Raw genomic sequence first — 11,519 nt, 5'->3', positions numbered from 1 at the left:
ACAGTGCCTCTGCTATCAAATGATACTTTTCTTAAAGACCCTTGGGATTGTTCATCTGTTCATTCATTCATTCGTTTATTCACTCGTCAAACATTTACACTGGGCTGAGTGCATGGGAACTTCCATTCCAGGGCAGTAAGAAAGACGGCAGACAACTCAGGCACTGAACGATAAGCTAGTAAATAAAGACCACGTCAGGGGACGATGTGTGTTATGAGGAAAACTAAAACAGTACAGGGCAGGTGGAGCTGGGGTAGCAGGTGATCTGCTCTCCTACTCAGGGACGTCTGAGAAAGCCTTTCGGATGAGAAGGCATTTGAAGAGGGAGCTGAAGGAAGTGAAGACTCAAGCAGATATTCGGGGAAGAGCATTCCGGGCAGAGGGAACGGCAAGTGCAAAGGTCCTCCGTTTGGGTAGTACTGACTGTGCGGGCAAACAAATCCCAAAACTTCATGGTAAAAATCTGGCCTGATAAATGTTTATCTCTTGCTCATGTTCCAGCCCAGTGCTGTGCTGCTGGGTGATGGGTCCTTCCTTTGGGTGCAGAGACTCACATGCCTTCTATCCTGTGGTTTTCCCATGTCCAGGGGCCTCGGAGACCTCCCGATGAAGTGGGCGGAGGGGGAGGACAGTAGGCACAAACGGTCCCTCTGACGTGCGCCCCCCAGTGGAAGTGACAAGCCCTGTTTCCTGTTATTTCATCAGTGGGAGCCAGCCCGGGGTCTCCCCCTGAATGCCAGGGGCCCGGCTGGGCCACTGCCTACCAGCAGCGAGGCCGCACTGTGGATGGGCATACGGGGGGCCAGCTAGCCACCTCTGCCCACGAGGGGGGACAGTGCCTGGCAGTTCGAGGCGAAGTAAGGAGTCAGATGTGACCGAGGCAGAGGGAGCCCGGTAAAGCGAACAGGTCAGGGAGGTAATAGGATGGGCAGTGAGCAGATGATGTAGGGCCCTGCAGGTCACTTAAAGGACTTTTGGGTTTTATTCTCTGTGAAATGGAAGCCCTCAGAGGGTTGGGAGCAGGGCAGTGGCATGAAATGGCTTATACTCCAAAGGGGCGCTCTGGCCGCAGTGTGGAGACTGGACTGCCGAGGACCGGGTGGGGGGTGGGGGGCACGGGCAGGCAGAAGTGTCTAGAAGTGTCTAGGGCGCTCCTGCAGGGGCGAGATGATGCTGTCCCGGACCAGGTGGCAGGGCAGGGGGAGTGCAGACCCTCCTAGAGAGAGCTCCAAACGGGATAGGACTACGGCCTCTCATGGACTCCCACTCCTGCCTTCTAAGCCAGGGTCAGAGAGCGTTTTCGGCTTTACGGGCCACGTGGTGCCGGCTACAGCCCCTCAGCCCTGCTGCTGTTGGGTGAACCAGCCACCAACAGTATGTAAATGAACGAGTCCGGCCATGTGCCAATGCAGCTCGGTTTAGGAAAACGGGCGGTGGGCTGGCCACGATCGCGGACCCCGACGCACCAGTCACGCGGCCCCGGGCGGACCGGTCCTCCGTCCCTGGTCGAGGCAGCGGTGGCGGGTGCGGCACGTGACTGAGGGCTCTGTCACTGCCGAAAGTCTGGGCGACAGCCACTCCCCAGGAACTGAATTTCTCGGAGTAACGCTTGTGGTGTAAGAATGAATCACGGCTTCCCACCGCCTCCGAGCAAGTTCTCTCTTGACAGAGGAAATGGCTTTTGGCAAGCCCTTTTTTTTATTATAGTTCAGGCTCATCAGCTATTCTTCTATAACTAAATACCTTTATTATGTGTAATTAAGGCAGCAGCTGAGAAAAGATGCAAATGTGCTCTGAAAAACTGACTTCGCAGCAGCCGAAGCTCTGCCACCTTTTTAAAAAGTTGAAACCGAAACAGTTCGGCGTGTGCCAAGATGGGAGGAGGAGGGAATAGAAGCTGAAGAGAGAAATGAGAAGACCAGGGGGCTGCAGCGTGGTGCTCAGGCATTCCTACCAGCCGAGCGGGCCCCCGCTGGGACTCCAGGGAGCGGCCTCCGGGCCCAGCCGGCTGGGCCCCCAAGGTCACAGGCCAGACGCCGCAGAAACGTCGCAAGCTACCGCCTTTCCAACTTCCAGGGTATTCTCTTTCTCAGAATTCCTTCCACTTCTTCGAGTTGTGTGGGGTGACAAGACAGAGCAACTGGGGAACACAAAAGGAGGCTGGAGGAAGGAAGAGAACATCTCCTCGCCTCATTTATGATGAGGAATGGAAGCCAGAAGCAATCCATTCCTGTGGCACTGGCTTGTCCAACAGAACTTTCCGTGCAGTTGTAAATGTCATGTATCTTCACGATTCAGTAGGATGGCCACTAGCACTTACGTGTGGCTACTGAGCACTTGACATGTAGTTAGTGCGACGGGGCCATCAAAGCACATTCTAGGGGGTGCCTGGGGGGCTCAGTCGGTTTGACGTCTGCCTCCTGCTCAGGTCATGATCCCAGGGTCCTGGGATCAAGTCCTGCGTTGGGCTCCCTGATCAGCGGGGAGCCTGCTTAGGTTTCTCCCTCTCCCTCTGCCCCTCCCCCCTGCTCATGCGCTCTCTCTCTCTCTCAAATAAATAAATAAGATCTCTTTTAAAACAACCCACACTCTATTCTAATGACCATACATAGCTACCGGTGGCCAGTGGGCACTGTATGGGACAGCAAGCTGCAGTGTGTTGGTTAGGAACATAGGTTCAGGGGTCAGACCCAGGTTTCAATGCTGGCTTCCCACTTTCTAACTGTGATCAGGCCAGATACTCACTGCCCCTTATCTTTGGCTTCCTCATTTGCAGGCGGGGTACGATTGTGTCTATTCATGAAGTAGCTCTGAGAACGAGGTTAGGGAGTGGAGATAAAGCACTTCCCGTAGGCCTGCCAGAAGGTAAACACCCAGTACCTGCTTATTCAGGACCTCATAGGATCCACACCCACCTTCTAGATATTTCAGAAAGGTCGCTCCTAAGTCACTTGTGCTGGTTTCACATGATTCCACCTAAATTTGACTGGGGAGAGAGATGAAGGGGGGCAGAAGGAGAGCCAGAGGTCACAGACCAGACCTTTGACTCCCTCTGGTCATCTTTGAGGGGGCAAAGACTGCTAGTTGCTCACTCAATCTTTGGGGGGCAGTGTGACCAGCTAAAGACCTGTTTCCCAGGCTGTCCTGCAGTTAGGGGTAGTCAATAAGATGTAAGCAGACACGTTAGCTGTGACTTTCAGGAAGTCTTTGGAGGCATCAGACAGTTTGTACGTGCCCTTTTGCCTTTTGTCCGTTCACCATTCCTCCTACCTCCCATCAGGAAGGCAGACATGATGGCTGGAGCTCCAGCAGCCTTGAGGAGCTGTCCTTGTGCATGAAAACCCTGAAGTACTACAGATGGAAGAGCACAAACAGAAGAGGCCTGGGTTCACGTACATTAAAAAACCACCATACCAGCCTGGGACCACTCATCCCCAGATTTCTCTTATATACAAGAAAACTTTGTATCATGTTTATGTCATTATTCCTTTTATTTTCTTATATGCGGCAGAACCTAATATAAGCTATGACTAATTATTCCCGAGCAGCACTTAATTCTACAAGTCTAGGTTTCTATGGCATGTATGTGATGAAACAAAGACCTTGAGATCAATTCCATCCTTGTTTCCTAATTCCGCCTGCAGGGGGCACCTAAACCCTCTGCAACATTAGAAATCATCTCTTCTGGCCAATCTTTTTTTTTTTTTTTTTTAATCATCAAGCCTGTTTGCTTCTTTTTTCTTCTATCAGTCTTATGTTTCAAAATAAGCCCCCCTCCATCGATTCATAATCGATTCAAAATAAGCCCCCCCTCCAGTCATAACTGGTTTATTCATCATGACATTTAACAACCGTAGTGGACATTTGTCATTTGGGGGGCTGTCCAGCAGCTGATCCTCTTTCTCTATTTGGGGAATTCTCCTGACACAATAGAGTTTCTGAGGACCTGACACTTGTTGTCCCTGTCATGAGCTGGACATGAGCACAGAAAGCTGAAGATGAGCCAACTGGATGGTCTGACCTGGGACTTTGCATCCAGAGTGAGGGGCCCAGAGCACCAGCCGTGGTTTGGGATTCATTCCTCCAGGCAGCAACATCCTGTGCCCCAGAGGGCTGGTTCCAGGGGCTCAGGGTCTAGTGTCTGGTGGCAATCCCACTCGGCCGCTGCTGTGGGGTGACCCCTGCTGAGCACCCCATTGCTCAGCTTTCTCTGCTTACTGCCCATTTCCAGAGCCTGGCTGGTCCTCCTGCTTTTCTCTTTCTTCTGGAGCCAGCTAACACTGTTTCAATGCACTTGCTTTTTGCTCAAGTCAATCAGACTTGGTTTCTATTCTTTGCAATCAAGAATCCTGACTGATGCACATGCTGAGTGACATGATTTTACCTGTGATACCACACAGAACTGCCATCGTTCCAGCCGGATGAGGACACACTGTTTACATTGGCCAGTGCAGCCTCAACTGTATACTTTCTTTTGAGCTTTTAAAAACATTGAGTCTTGTTTACTCTACTTCTCCATTTTTCCCACTGTGACCCTTTAAGGACTGGGAACTCAAGCCTGGAAACCACTGATATCACTGTATTTCCTCGTTTTACAGATGACAAGTGGAATCCCAAAGAACTTCTCAGTGAGGGTCACTATCCATTCACTCTTGCACTTGCTTGGCTCAAAGTCAGGACACTCTCTCAAGGAGCTCAAAGTCAGGTAGGAAGGAGGGTGATTCGAGTGCGCGCAGAATTCTGCCCTTCCGGAGAAGAGCTCTGGGAGAACCACAAAGACCCAGATACCATGGAAAAGGGCAGGTGAAGATATTCAGAAGAGACGTGTAAGTGAGAAAGGCAGGAATGTGATGCAGGTTTCAAGAACCCATGCACAGTGGATGAAAGCAGGAACGTGGCTAGGTAGCTGGAAGCACCATAGATGTGAACCTCTGTTCTGGGCCAGATGAGGAGGTGTGCCCAGAACAAGATGGGGCGCAAGCGTGGGGAACCCAAGAAGACATTTAGTAGAAAGCTTCCAAAGTCAGAGAGTGAAATCAATACGTGCTTGCATCCTCAGAAACATCTGGAGGTGCAAAATAAACTTTTGAAAGATTATTCACTTTATTTTTTTATTTTTATTATTTTTTAAAGAATTTATTTATTATTTGAGAGAGAGCGCGCATGAGAGAGGTGAAGGGCAGAGGGAGAAGCAGACTCCCCGCTGAGGAGAGCCCAATGCGGGACTCCATTGGGGGCTTGATGCAGGGCTCGATGAGGTGCTCGATGCGGGGCTCAATGCAGGGCGTGATGAGGGGCTCGATCCAGGGACTCCGGGATCATGACCTGAGCCAAAGGCAGATGCTTAGCAGACTGAGCCACCCAGGTGCCCCCAGATTATTCACTTTAAAAATGGAGTCTTCACTTGAAAGAGAGGAAGACACATCTGTTTCCTAGGGTTCCAGGAATTTTGCTTTGCTGATTTCTTTTCTACAACATTTTAAGGCAGGATGATTATGCCCATCTCACAGATTAGAAACCGAGGCTCAGACAGGTGACGCATCCAGTCCAAGTGGCAGTTTGTAAGGGGTGGCCTGAGATGTCTGGCTCCAAAGGCCCCGTGTTTCCCTGTCCTGCCCGGCCACCTCCCACAGAGCTCGTTCCCACAGAGCTCCTTGAAACAACGGAACAGGGGCGCCTGGGTGGCTCAGTCGTTAAGCGTCTGCCTTCGGCTCGGGTCATGATCTCAGGATCCTGGGATCGAGCCCCGCATCAGGCTCCCTGCTCAGCGGGAGGCCTGCTTCTCCCTCTCCCACTCCCCCTGCTTGTGTTCCCTCTCTCGCTGTGTCTCTCTCTGTCAAATAAATAAATAAAATCTTTAAAAAAAAAAAAAAGAAAAAACGGAACACTCGAAATGCATTTGGAAGGCACTTCTCAACCGAAGAGACTCAATTTGCAAAGATTAGATTTGCACACCATTCTGAGAACACATCCGTCGCCCAAAGCATTATGCAACAATATAAGGATAAATAGCATGGGTCCCATACAAAAAAGAGGAAAATAAGAGAGGAAGTGTGGTTAATTAATGCAGTAGAAAGGGAAACACACAGGGGCAGAAGCACGCGCCCCCGCAATGTGATACAATAAAGCGGCTTCATTAGGAAGACAATTTATGTGGTAGGAGAGATAATAGCAAGAGAGAGGAAAAATGTAAAAACAAATTAGTCTCCTAGAAAACACCGATTTGAAACTATTTTATAATGATGGACTGGTAAGAAATCCCTCTGCAGTAAACAGCCACGGAACTCTTGCTTTTAGAGATCTTAAAAAATAGGTCAGCTTCTCCGGGTTGGGCAGCTTTATGTGTGATTTTTTTCCTCTTCCTTTTCGGGTGAAGGGGCCAGCTGGGAATTTTCAAAGGCTCCCTTTCGTTTAGGATTCTAAGGTTCCACTCATGGGCCTTTCTGTGACTGTCACTTTTTAAAGCTGGTTAACTCGGTGGCTCTATTTTTTTTTCCCCCTCTAAATTCCCCCACAGGGCTTGAACTGAATCAGACCACATTTGGAGTCGCGTGTCGCCTTCTGGGCACCACATTTTAAAAGGGACGTTGACCTGCTCCCTGCCTCTAGAGAATGGCACCAAGACAGATGGGTGGAAGTTGCTCAGAGATCAATTCTGACTCAATATGAGAAAAGCCTATCTCCTGCTATCAGAGCCCTCTGACAATGGAACTGGCTGCTTTTTGAGACAGTTTGCTCCCAGGGATTGGAAACACTGAAGCAGGGGGTGTTTTAACAGCTGTCAAAGTTGCTTTGGAGGAGATTTTCTTTCTTTCTTTTTTTTTTTTTTTACTAAGTTTCCTTTCAATTCCAACGCTGTATGATTGATTGGTCCAATAACTCTTCAGTATGTTTTACCAAGTCAATAGCTCCTTTTTAGGTCTTTTGTCTTCATCATTAGCCTCTTCCCTTTCCATCAAAGGGAGGGAGAAAAAAAGGCAGTTGGCAAAAACAATGTAGAATGACAGAAACCTTTGCAACATCAAGGTCTTATTGTCATCTCACAATGCTGCGTTTCCTCCACTGGGGAGGCAGGAGGCAATGTGGCCTGTTGAGGATCAAAGTAGACGTCTGGAGCCCAGTCAGGGTGATGGGGACAGTGCTAGGACCTCCAGATGGTCCCTGGGCAGGTCCACGTGCAACAGCAAGGGCAGCCCAGGCTGAGTGAGGCCATGCCAACTCTTCAAGGGTCCCCATCTTGGCTAATGGCCCCTCTCCCCATCCAGATACATGACCCTCCCTGTACCCCCACCTCACCCCACTATACTCAGTCCATTACCATGTCCTGCCCACTTCCCATCCATCTTCACGACCTCTGTGCTCTCCAAGTGCCTCCCCCATCTGTCATCCGAACCTGCACCCAGGCCACGTGGCCTCCCTCCAATGTGTTGACGCAAATCCGAGCCCCTGTGTCTCCCAACTGCTCACACCGCTGCTGGGATGAAGAAGCTTGGCCTCAGCCCCACCTGTCCAGGCACCTGTCTGCTTCCCTTCACGCCCCTTATCCCAGCCCTTGCCCTCTCAACCCACTCACACTGACCTTCTTTCCCCCATGAGTCCTCCCCACATGGGGCCTTTGACCCTGTTCTTGTCTCTGCCTGGGGCAAATGCTCTTCCGCCCTCTTGGCCTAGTAAAGGCTCACCAGTCCTTCCCATCCCAGGTCAGTGGTGCTTCCTCAGGAGGTCTCCCTCACCCTCTTGACCAGACCATGTCCTCCTGGGGTCCATGGGCACAGTGCCCACACCCCTCCTCCCCAGAACTTCTCCCATTTACAGGTATCCCTCTCTTTCTGTGATGATTTTGTCTCTGGGATAGTGGGAGCCATGCCTGTGTGCTTGGCATGGAACCCCCCGAATGAATGAATGAACAGAAGCTGTGTGAAGTACTCTGTGCTTCCGGCGGCTCTCAGAGGCTTAAGAACCACCTAGACACAGGAGGTGGTCATCAATATGGCCCTCCAGCCCTTGGATGTCCTCCTCCACCACCCCCACTCCTCTGTAACTAGCAAGTCAGAAAGTCTATTGCTTGGTTAAGCCTTGTCCTCACATTTCAGTCTTCTTTGTAAGGCAAGTAAGGGAGGTGAGAGTGTCCCTAAACTTGAGTTTAACCAACAGTTCAATCTATTCCTAAAATTCTCTCTCGAGCAAGAAATATCTGACTTACAAAAGAATATTAGGCTGCAGAGGGTGGAGACACTGGAAAGATTTAGAAAGGAAAAGGAATGACTGTGTACTGGATGCCACATGCTGGTGGTGCCTCTTGGCCTTTGCCCATGGGGTTCTGCTGTCTGAAATATGCTCCTCTGCCTCTTGTCAAAACACTAGTCATTCAGCAGAAGCAAGCACAGGAGACTTCTAGAAGCCTTCACTGGTTTCCCCTAGCAGAGTGGCTTCCTTGTCCTCCGAGCTGTCGGGGCACCTTGTCCGTACGTCCACCGTTGTGGCATTTATCACGTCATCTTGCAAAGGCCTGTTTATATGATGTTGCCCTTACTGGGCTGTGAGCTGTCTGAGAGCAACACCCTTATCCCCACACCGTTATCCCCAGGGCCTGTCCCAGTACCTGATTGTACCGGTCAGCACTTCTGGTAGCAAGCCAGACAAATCAACTTCATCTCCTCCCGTAAGCAGATAAAGACAAGCCACTCTTGTTTGCTTAGCACATGCTCCAACCTCTCTGCAGTTCCTCCAATTTCTCAAAAACATGACAACTTTGTGGGTGAGCCCTTCACAGGGAAAATAAGCCAATAGCTGGGCACTGACCACCGAATGAATAGTCAGCTCTGGAGAAGAGGGAGAGAGGGCGATAGGGAAGGATGGCAGGGAGGGCCATGCTGAAGACCAGGTGAGCTCCCTGTGGTTTACTTGGGGGCCATGCCGATGGTTCCAAACTCACCATGGCCAAGGGGTGCCTTGCCTGGGTCTGTCCTTCCATCTCCCTCTCCTGCCTCTGCTTTCTGTGCTCAGCTCTGTCGATTCATGAAACTCAGGAAACGGGGCATCCCGCTGGGCAGCCCGGTGCGAGCACAGGGCTGGACAGCTCCCCGAGCCCCGAGCAGCGGGTCCCAGGAAGGTGCCGGGGAAGTTTCAGAAGCATGGGTCTAGACCCTTCCTCGCTGCCAGCATCTAACCCACTCTTTCCTCAAGTTGTCCTCATTTTGTAATTGCTCCATTTCTTTTCTTTGTTTTCCTAGTTAAAGCCTAACAAAGAATGAATTGGGTATTTCAGCCGTTTGTGGTCATCATTAATTTCATGGTCCTCTGCATTTATTAAGTCTTATTTCCTCTCCATAATCTCCTTTCCCCTGATATTTGTAAAAGCACATCTTATTCTCCTTAATTGCTTTGGCGGGTGTGATCCAATTCTGATTTTTTTCCCACCACTCTTATCTTTTCCCGGGAAGCTTTAACTGATGCGGCATATTCTTGTTTAATTCTCTTTCTTTTTCTCCGCAGACGGGAGAGTATTTCTTTCTCCAGAGCTCTCCAACAGTCTTTGGGGAAGTTGCACTGATTGCATTTTGCTTCTCCTTTAGAAGAAGTGCTGGGCTGGGCTTTAATTATGGGGGTGGGGGACTCCCCCCCCTTCGCCACACACTTCTTCCCTGAAAACCATCCAGCTTTCTCCAGTCCTCCCTCCACAGCCAAACCAAGTGCTCTTGGCCCTTCAATGGCAGGTAATTCTTCCCCAGGCTGTTTCCCTGCTGGAACAGAAGGTTGCGCCTGGGGCAAGAAGGAAAAGGGAATGGGCACAGTCAGACGGGCTACCTATTAGCAGTTCCGGTACACAAACTGATGGTGAAGCTGACAACTGAAATGATGCTCCATACCTCGCGGGGTCATGGCCGAGGATAATTAAGTGCTCATTATCAATGACAGTGAGCTCCACTCCTGGGCTGCCAAGAGTCAGATCTAAATGTCTACCTGTCTATTGTCCATCTCTCCATCTCTGACCCTCAGGCATCACAATTAGAGCTTCCCCTGTGTATTGTGCTTATTCTTATTTAACATCGATTTCATTCTGCCTTGACTTGTGATTAGCCATTTATGTGTCTCTGTCTCCCATCTCTCTCTTTAACTCAAGTCACCTCACCCCTTTGCAACGGAAACATGCTTTGGATCCCATGGTCCCCATTTCTAGTGGAATCATTGCCTAAACTATTCTAGAAATATCTCCCGCCTCCCTTCTCCCTCAGCCTCCATCGTTGATAGTTCACCGACTTGCATCGTTGATGTGTACCCCTTTCCTTTCGCACCAGATGCCCTTGTTAAATGCTCCCTGGCAGCAGTGGACCCTGGCAGTCAGCCACATCCAGTCCCCTTCTCTCAGTGATCACTCTTGGTTTTCTTTCCATTCTCCGCATCTCCCCAGGTGCTGAAGGGAAGCCAACACTACCCAGCACTCTGGGACTAGAACATGTGGCTCAGGCCCAGCCCAGCCAATGTAGCTCCATCCCCTGGCTCTTCTCATTGGTTCAGCCGTGAGGACATGACACTGTTCAGACCAATGAGCCAAGAGAGGGACACTTCTTGAAGACTTCTGGAGTGAAAAGCTTCCTTGCTCTTCGGAGAGAGGTTCCACAAGTGGGCCACAAGGTGCTGGTGGTCATCTTTACCAACATATGGAAAAGCCCACCTGGAAATGAAGACAATACAGAAGAAAGTAGAGCCAGGAGATAAAGAAAGACAGAGTCCTAATTTTGTTATTTGAGCTCATGGACCCAGCTGTGCCTGAACTGCTCCTAGACCTTTATCATACACCTCTACTACATCCGACCCGGAAGCAAATCCCACCGGCATGGCCTTTGGGGTGAGCCCCTAATGCAACCCCTTCTCGTATGTCTGCTGATGTTTTCCTGGTCCTCTGGCTCAGACCGTTACCACAGCCCTCACAGGGCCTCCACTCCTATCCCTTATGTAACCAGAGACCCTATTAAAACCCTAAGTCAGATAATACCCCTGCTCTCCTCAGAACCCCCTAAAACTCTCCATTCAATCCCAAGGTCCTTAGCTTGACTCCCAGGCCCTTCCTGCCCTGCCTATTCCCCTCTGACCTCATCTCTTACCACCCGCACCCCAGCTCAGCCCAGCCCATCCTCACTAGCCCTTTAACTCCTACCTCAGGGCCTTTGCACTTGCTGTCATGATGTACTCCTTTCCTTCAGGGCTCTGCTCAGCTGTTGCCTATTCAGTTAGGCCATCCCTGACCCTCTGCCCTAAAATGGCACTTCCTCATCACTCTGCCTCCCCTGGTCTTGCTTTATTTTTCTTTATAGCACTTACCACTGCCTGAAAATGTATATATTCATGTGGCTATTATTACCTGTATCTCCCCCATTAGAATATACATCCTATGAGAAACTGGGGCTGTTTTGATTGCTGCTGCATATGCAGTTCTTAGAACAGCAACTAGCACATAGCAGATAATAAAGTACTGTCAACTTACAGGCTGACTGACTGAGCTAATCACCTCCCTATTT

This window comes from Mirounga angustirostris, unplaced genomic scaffold, assembly GCF_029215605.1.
Source record: "Mirounga angustirostris isolate CCGP_5_RB_7025 unplaced genomic scaffold, mMirAng1.0.hap1 SCAF_4, whole genome shotgun sequence".
NCBI classification, from domain to species: domain Eukaryota; kingdom Metazoa; phylum Chordata; class Mammalia; order Carnivora; family Phocidae; genus Mirounga; species Mirounga angustirostris.
This window is presented reverse-complemented; position numbering follows the sequence as displayed.